At 39.1% G+C, this 8,857-nt stretch overlaps 1 protein-coding gene across 8 annotated transcripts in view; it reads left to right on the top strand.

Annotated features, from left to right (window-relative positions):
- Positions 1–606: 606 nt before the first annotated feature.
- The window catches only part of add2 (adducin 2 (beta)), a 29,805-nt gene continuing 21,554 nt past the window's right edge, over positions 607–8,857 (top strand). For 3 of the 8 annotated variants that reach the window (XM_038303645.1, XM_038303648.1, XM_038303640.1), the window contains exon 1: positions 608–962. The gene's annotated coding sequence lies outside the window, so the exon portion shown is untranslated. Of the gene's footprint in view, positions 963–1,208; positions 1,558–6,878; positions 7,034–8,857 lie in introns of those variants that run through there. The other 5 variants (XM_038303647.1, XM_038303646.1, XM_038303643.1 and 2 more) reach the window with 4 other exon arrangements.

Raw genomic sequence — 8,857 nt, 5'->3', positions numbered from 1 at the left:
TCTGCAGTCATCTAAGAGTCTTCAGTGAAATCATAGATAAATATCTATTTTAATAAAAACTTATTAATCAATTTATGTCGATATTAGTGCTTGTAAATATAAATTTTATGCAGAATGATTACTTTAAAAGTAGGTAAGTAATGACAATGGAAAAGATGTTTGTCCAAAACTCAAACCTGAAAGAATTGTATCCACCTTTTATCCAGAGAGCACGGATGTTTGAATATATGTGTCTATTTGTTAGCAAAGGCTGTAGGAAAATATAGTTTGTCTTTATTTAGAAAATATGGATGTTTTGCTCATTAATTTTCCTGTTGGAACAGTTTAGAATGACCGTGAAGTTCGGCCACCCCTCAGTGTACATTGGTTATTGCCTGACCACCCTTATAAAAATGTCCTGGCTACGCCTCTGCTTTTCATTTCCATATCTTTATAGCAGTATTAAATCTGGCGTAATTTTGGGTCGCGGTGAGGGCCCAATATCAATGTCTTTCATGGGGCCCCGCTGTGCAATATGCTGCTTATTCTTCTACTTTCAGAAGATGGCGCCTGTTTGACGCCAGAGCGTCTCTGTTCTGTTTGGTGCGCGCGCCTGAGCACAGTCTGGTTTTCTAGGCAATGAATCCAGCAGGCATGACTGGGTGCGTGGGCCATAAGTAAGCACACAATGATGAAGCTGAGAGCCAAGCTTCCCTTCGCAGCGAGCTGACCGTGGACTGGCTGCATCGGGCTGTCAGACAGGAAAGGCGTGGCAGTGGGACGATCCAAGCGCCCCACGCAATGAAAAAAAAACCCAAACCAAGTTCTATTGACCTGAGATCAGCTGAGGCCTTGAAGCTGCTTTCTATTGAGGCACTGGTGTCACATATTACATTTTTAATTGACTAAATCGGTGCCTCTGGAATAAAGCTTTGAATCGTGGGCGTGCCACGCATTGGACACGATCGTGGGGATGCTGTGAGGTGAGTCTGCGTTGCTGCATCTTTGTGATGATGAAGGAGCTGAGGGCTGGGCGTTGTAGGGGTTTCTCTGCACATCGTTTGTTAGAAGATCCGCTTCATCTGTCATTTCTGTTTCCAACACTTGCATATAAATCCCGACTAAAGACGAATTGAGCCACTTCTCGCGGGCATTGGTGTATGTCGCGAGCTTTTATTGGCTTTATCGTTTCTGAAATGCATCATAAAGGGTGGGGATTGTGACTGATGCTGTGGCCGCGCATAGATGAACCACAGCAGATGATCGCTTCTTTAGTCCATCAGTCTTTGGAGGCGTCCGGAGTCACGATGCGCTCTGAACGAAATGGACCAAAATCTGCTTTTGAGCTGAACAAATGTTAGAAAGCTGTTGAGCAGCTGCCACTCGCCTCCGCCTGCCTCCAGGCTGGAAGCCATTATTCCCTGATGCTGCGGTGCTGATGCTGCAGCCAGTGTTGCTAGGCAGCCATGCTCAGCGCGCGCCGCTGTCGTGATGCGAACCTGAGGAGGATAAACAAAAGTAACAGATATTAACGTTTGGGATGAACTGCTGCGCTCAACAAAGCTGCTCAAAGCAAAGGTCTGTTTTTTTGTTGTTGTTTTTTTTGTTTGTCTGCTTTTTCTTACTACCCGGATCTAATACTAGAGCGTTATTATTATGCAGCAACATGATCCTCATAAACAAGCCAGGTTTTACTAAAATACGTGTAATGATTCAAGAAAAGCAGAAAAATACAAAGACAAGCAAATTATCTTCCATACAGTAAATAAAAAGTGCCGATCAATATACTCACTGTACATGAAAGACCTGCTAGAAATCTTCAACCATCTCCCATTAAAGAAACATTTTTCACTTTAAATAAACTCATTCACTGTACTATACAGTTAGTTCAATTTGATTAAATATTTCTTTTATCTGTTTATATTTAACCCCGTCAGTCCAACTCTTTCAGGTATGAACTGGTGTTCTCTTATGCTTCAACGTTCACTTTACACCTACCTGAAGTACATTTGTTACCTGCATTTAATGCAATGTGGTTCTTCTACCTCCCTAAATCTTTGCAATTAGCCAACTATGTAAAATAAAACCACAAAATTGTGCTTGCAGTGAAAAGTTAAATATTTCTGGTTATCTTTAAGCATCTTTAGTTCCTTTAGCACTATTGTTTTTGTTTTGTTTTTTTTGTCTTAGAGAGAATTGGATCATTTGTGTGGATATTATGACTTAAAACTAATACAACTCATTCTGTTTCAGCAATGGACATCTACAGTAGTAGCCATTAAAATTCACACTTTCCTTGATGGGCCCTTGACTGGCCCTTGACTTGTCCTCGACAATTACCTTCATCAATCTTTGTACTAAAATATTCTTTCTGTGACGATTTGTGGACATTAAAGGAGAATTCCGGTTTTTTACACTTTAAGCCCATTTTCTGTAGTGTCCAGGATGAAATCGAATGATCGACACCAAAACTTTGACAATTGCTCCTGTCTCTGCTTTTTGGCTCATTTAGAATCCACCCCTGGCTGCTTCATAATGGCTGCCATAGTGCATGTCCGACAATGTCCTTAAAACAACCTTAAACGTTCTTTTTTTAAAATATGCTACTCACCGTGTCGTCAGCGCTGTTCAATGACGTTCCAAAAAAAGTTTCGTGAAGAAAAAACGTTCCTGTAGTGTTTTATTTAGCATTTTGTAAATCCCATTGAGTTCTGTTGGAATAGTCAATATTCCCCTGCCACCGGAAACGGAAATTGGGCCTGTTTACACAGTTGTAGTCTTTTCGCTTCACTCTGTGTACTCCGACGTCGAGGTGCTAACGTCTCTGTTAAACACTTTAAAAAACTCTGAAAATGGAATACGAAAGGTGGATTCTTGATTCTCGACGTCGGAGTACACAGAGTAGCTGGTATCTATTGGTTGATTAGTTGGTCTAATTAGATCAAGACAGCAGAATAACTACAGTAGCAGCCATTCAAAATGGCCCGTCCCATACCATTCAAATGCAAACTTCCATCCCCTCCTTCTCCTGGCCGTGCATTTTTTTTTTTTACACTGACTCCAACCCTTTTACTGAATCACAGGGTCTGACCAGGAGATGATGCTTCTCTTTAGATCTTAATGTCCACAAATCATGACAGAAAGAATATTTTAATAAAATTAAAAAATGTATCTTAGGGAACCACTCAAGGGCCCATCAAGGAAAAAGGGGACATTTTGAATAGCTACTACTTTATGTTGCTAGCTGTAGATGCTAAATAGGCTTATCTCAATAGGGTTTTGCTACTGTGGCAAAATATATGTATATATATAATGAAACATGTTTCAGCAAGATTCTTTATCCTCTAAATAATGCATTTTTCTTTTAGCCAGCTGACTGGCAGTGCACTGAAAGGAACGAAACAGGAGCAACACTGTTCTGTTCTTCATTCTATACAGCCTGAGAATAAACCAGTTATAAAATCCAACCAAAACACTTTAAACTGTAGGAGAGTTATTACAGTAAATATCACACATTATCTGGCAACACTTTGATACCAGTGACTGAACAATACATGAAGGAGCTTCATATATAATGAGGTCACTACTTCTTTTCCCCTATTATAAAGTTTTGCATTAACAGAGATACACAGTATCTATGAGGCTGAGCTGACAGTCAATGAGTGAAGCACTACAGCTTCCTGCCAGTCAAAGAGATTAAGACAGACCCCAGCGGACGGTCAGCAGGGAACCATGACCTTCTTTCTGCCGAAGCTTAGATGAGCGATGAGTGCTGACTGGCAGAAGGTCTCAGGGCAGGTTGCTCCAATATGATCATCTCTGCAGGGGAATCTGTCACTTACAGATACCAGCATGAGGCACAACAGATTTATTAACAGGATGCATTTCAGTTACCTAATTTCTCACAGAATGAGGGAAAATCTGCCGCTTTGGTCTTTTCATTTCAGCCCACTTCTAAGAATGTTTAATACCTCCTTTTACACCATTTTTGGCTTTTGGATCAAAAATGTTTTATAAATTTCATCTTAAAAAAGGAACATTTCCACTATTACTCCACCACATCCACCTCCTTCAGATAACATAGAGGAGATGAGAAGTCAGAATTACAACAACTTTGAGTTGTTTGAACAAAAGAAAAAAATATTTCAGTAATAAAAATAAGACAAAGTTTAAACAACAATAAAATAGTATCTTAAGAATCCTTAAAGTGTCTGCATCTGTGGTATATTGATAAAATGAATTATGAAGAAGGTAATAAACTTAAAAATGAGGGATAAAACACATATATAAGGCTAAATAAAAAATAAATAAATATGGCTGAGCAATGGATAAAAATAAATGATTAGATTAAAAATGCATGTATACAGGAGGTGTTTGTTCATAAAGGGGGACCCAGAAGGGAGCATTTAAAGAGCTGATGGACCAGATGGATTTTTTAATGACCTTGCTTTGACATCTGGTCTCATGATGTGACTGATGGCTGGAAGGTCAGACCTGATTACCCTCTGAGCTGCTTTCTGCCGTTCCGCAGCGGCTGCTGCTCCTTTGTGTGGCGTTCTTCATACCATTCTGTGACGCCGCAAGTCAGGTTGCTCTAAACCAGGCAAAGGATCTGAGGAAATCTAACCTTCTCAAAAAGCGAAGATGCTGCTGATCATGTGGCTGGTAGAGTAGCTCAGGAAAACTATGGACACCATGGAAACATAAATCTGGTATCCTTTCTGATAGCTGTTGATAATTGGTCCGGACCAGAGATTCCCAAAATCGACAACAGTTACATTGTTTTTTCAGACTAAGCCAATAAAAGTGGGACTTTCTGTTCTGAAGTTTACATAGACTCATCATGGGGATGAATATAGTGCTGATATGAAACCACATTCTTCCTGTTTCCATCAACCATATCCTGTCCAATCTTTTCTTATTGTAATGAGATGCTTTGGGGCTTTCACTGATTAATCTATTCTGATTAGGTTTTTATGTGTGTTTGGGTTGTTTTTCCACTTGTTTCTGGGCTTTAACCATCCGACCTAAGGGACACACAGAGGAGGAAAAACAATTTTGATGTTACAAGAAGACCTGAGCAACATATCAAGATAAAAACACACAGAGATTATTTTGAAAGAGTTAAAAGATGAGTCTATATTATTTATATACAGATGATCTGGGTTGGAATGTAATAATATTTTTAACAAATGCTGCTATTTTATTTTCCATCCAAATCTCTTTCAAATGTATGAACAGTGATGTTTAGATTATGTGGAAATGATGTATTAGGCCTGTTTGTAGTTTTTTTTTTTTTTTTTTTATATTCCAGGTGTTAATAAATGCAGGGGTGTCCTAACTAATTCCTCTGCCAAAGCTGCACTTTTGCCCTTGTCAACCGTTAACCTGTTAAAAGCTAAAAAATGATAATAAATAACCCAGAGCTGCTTAATTAGACTCCCATCTACATCCATGCTCTCACTGGCAGACATGTGACGTTTATAAGTTATAAAACTATTTTGATGTAGAGTTCAATGAAAGTAAAAGTCTCTGAGTATTTTTAAAATGTTAAGATTCAAATCTCCTGTTCATCTCAGAGAGCAGCTGACGGAGGGGAAAGTGATGTAGCTTGAAGTTTCTGTTCTTTCAAAGCTTTTAATGGAAACAAAAGTAATGTGATGATGCAGCATCGTCAGCCATCCGGCAGACTGAAGATAAGCAGGAGAAGCAGAAATGGAAGGACAGCAGCAGGAGGGTCATGTACCAACATCCTTAGTCATTGTTGGGGGGGGGGTATGACTCCTTTCTCTTTCAACCGTCATCTAAAACCAACATCACTTCAGATGCAGATCTGTAATCAATGCACTGTTGAAAAAAGCCTAACTCTGGTCAAAGCATGCTAGTTTTCATAGATAAAAAAAAAGAAAAAAAAAACATTTCTAAGTATAAAAGGACAGGATCAACGTTTTATATTCATTTTAACAGCTTTTTAGCATTGTTCCTCAAGGAAGTCATGTTTGCACTGGAAAACAATCTAGAAATAAGTAAAAATGTCTTAAATTAAGTGTATTTACCCTTAATTTGAGTAGGTAAATGACATAGTTTGCCAATGGAATGTATATTTTTACTCTTAAAATAAGATAATCAGAAAATATGCACTTGAAATAAGATAATGCAATTGCTTTTTCTTATCTTAAGTGTAAATTTTCTTGTTCCATTGGCAAAATGTCTCTTTTACCTCCTCAATCGAGAACAAATGCACTTATTTTAAGAAAAAATGACTGATCTAGAAATTTTTCCAGTGTTTCTACAGGATAACTTGTAAAGTTAAATGGATTTTAAGGACATTTTTATCAGATATGTCCCTCATTTAAAGGGAGGGACACATTCAATTTTATGGATACCGGAATGTTTTAAAATATCCTGAAAATGGGATGTTTGGTGGAACAAGTAGTTTCCTACCAAACCAGAGATTGACAGCATTTTAACTACTGACAGCCTCAGCATCAGGCTAAAAAATTCTGGATTAAATATGCTGCTTGGCGGAGGTCTGCGCCCTCTGAGTGCTCTTCTAGTTATCTAATATTTTATTGCTAATCTTGTTGGGTTTGAGTTTATTTTAATCCAGAAGCTCAGTTAAAGGTTTAGCTATCTGCTGGGGGGTTTATACTTAATGCGCTTTAACAATTTCCGTGGATCTGATCAAGTTTCGGAAAATTGAGGGGGTGTAACCTGAGAGTGCATGTCAGCTGAGCTTTTACAGAGCTGTAACAAATCAAGTGAGTAAGCCATTAAGTCAGTTAGAAGCCTGCAGCAGTGGATGGGAGGGTGTGGTGTGTGTTCAGGACGTTATCTGGTAACTGCAGCTCCGTTTGTGTGTCTGGGAGGGGCCATCCCTCCACACAAAATCCTTACAGTAACTCTTTACGCTTTACAATAACGCCACAGCTGTATCATTTCCTCTTAGTGGTGCTCTCTGCATGTGAGATCCAAGTGCTTATGCCTGCGTTTTCTGTCTGAGCTGCATTTCCTCCCCCAGGACCCAGAGGAATACAGCATCCTTTATGTAATGGTATAGTATTCACTTTAATGCCTACATTTAAAAGTTACTAGGAGATAAGATCTTAATGTTCACTTTATACTTGCAAACAGGAAATGAGATTCTTTAAGTCATTGCAATATGCAAAGGTATTTATAATTGGACCAAATTGCACACGAGTGAGAACTTTGATTGAATGGTTTATGTTTTTTGAATTATTGATCACAGAGGTTGGATCTTCCATGGGTTTTAATTCTGTTGAGGCTGATGTGCAGATTGGATTCTTTCTGTCTTTTAAAAGAAATAACTTGAAAAGACTTAATCTGCTTGATTAGTTTTGCTGAATTTTGCAAAGGAAAGGGAAAGGATGGAGAAGTTAGTATTTCTGTAATTGAGGAAAGAGTTCTACACACTGTGCCTTTACAAATGTACTTATAGAAGAAATCACTCTTGAACCTTTTCATATCTCAGCTTCAGTGCCGTTCATAAAGTGGAAATATAGGGAATTAGTGACTAAACAGAAGGATGCTACGTGCTGAGTGTTGTACAAATAGAAGAAGATAATGTGTAATTTACAGTTCAATATAATACCTTTAATTAACCTGTCAACTGACTACATAAAAATCACCAAAAACATCTGAAAAAGGCATGAATTAAATCAGATGCTATAGGTTAACCCTTCGAAGGACCTATGCTGCCCTATAAATCATTGTAAAGGCAGAATGTCTTTATAATGGTATTGTGGCGGTATGGGGCAGATGAGACGTGACAGTCAACCAGTTTAAATCTGCTACAAAAACAACAAATTAGGCGCAGAAGTGAATTAATTCCTTAAAGGAATAGTACACCCAAAACATGATTAGCCTTCATTTTCTACTCACCCCCATGCTGAACAACACTCTGGAGTACTTTTTTGATATCTCAAATGCATCTGGAGATCTGGGAGGCTTCTTGCTGTCTGCTGACATTCAAATAATGGAGGTCTATGGTGACCGAGACAGAAAGGTCCATAAAAGTCCACAAAAAACGTGTCAATATTCCTCCATACTGCTCGTCCAATGTATTCCAAGTGTCCTGAGTGGGTAGCATCCAGAATTTACTCGAAACGAAGTCATTTAAAATGTTTTTAGAGCATAAACAGTAGTGTATAGGATTTCCTGAAAGCGCGCACACGCGCGCTCACGACGCTACGGAAGCCGGCAGATCAAACCAGATGAAAGTGCGCATTCAGCGTCTGCTCTTCCAATAATGCAAGCGTAGAAGAAGAAATGTGCTGTTTACCTGTGCAAAGAAAGAAACAACGAAAGAAAAATATCTGAGGACTTCAGTGTTGAGGAAGAGCATGAGTTCTTTGCCGAGCTGAATGCGCTGGTTTGGTCTGCCGGCTTCCGTAGCGTCATGAGCGCGCGTGTGCGCGCTTTCAGGAAATCCTATACACTACTGTTTATGCTCTAAAAAGATTCTAAATGACTTCGTTTCGAGTAAATTCTGGATGCTACCCACTCAGGACACTTGGAATACATTGGACGAGCAGTATGGAGGAATATTGACACGTTTTTTGTGGACTTTTATGGACCTTTCTGTCTCGGTCACCATAGACCTCCATTATTTGAATGTCAGCAGACAGCAAGAAGCCTCCCAGATCTCCAGATGCATTTGAGATATCAAAAAAGTACTCCAGAGTGTTGTTCAGCATGGGGGTGAGTAGAAAATGAAGGCTAATCATGTTTTGGGTGTACTATTCCTTTAATGAAGTCTGCCTGTATGTTATCTATAGGAGAACAATAGCCAACAAACAGCTTCAAGAAGACAAAGGAACACAGCAGGCAGGTCAGGTAGAATGTTGTGGAGGCATGT

This window comes from Cyprinodon tularosa, unplaced genomic scaffold (genome assembly GCF_016077235.1).
Source record: "Cyprinodon tularosa strain WSP-4 unplaced genomic scaffold, ASM1607723v1 ctg515, whole genome shotgun sequence".
Taxonomy (NCBI): Eukaryota; Metazoa; Chordata; class Actinopteri; order Cyprinodontiformes; family Cyprinodontidae; genus Cyprinodon; species Cyprinodon tularosa.
The sequence above is the reverse complement of the archived record's forward strand: the minus strand, read 5'-3'. Positions and strand labels throughout refer to the sequence as shown.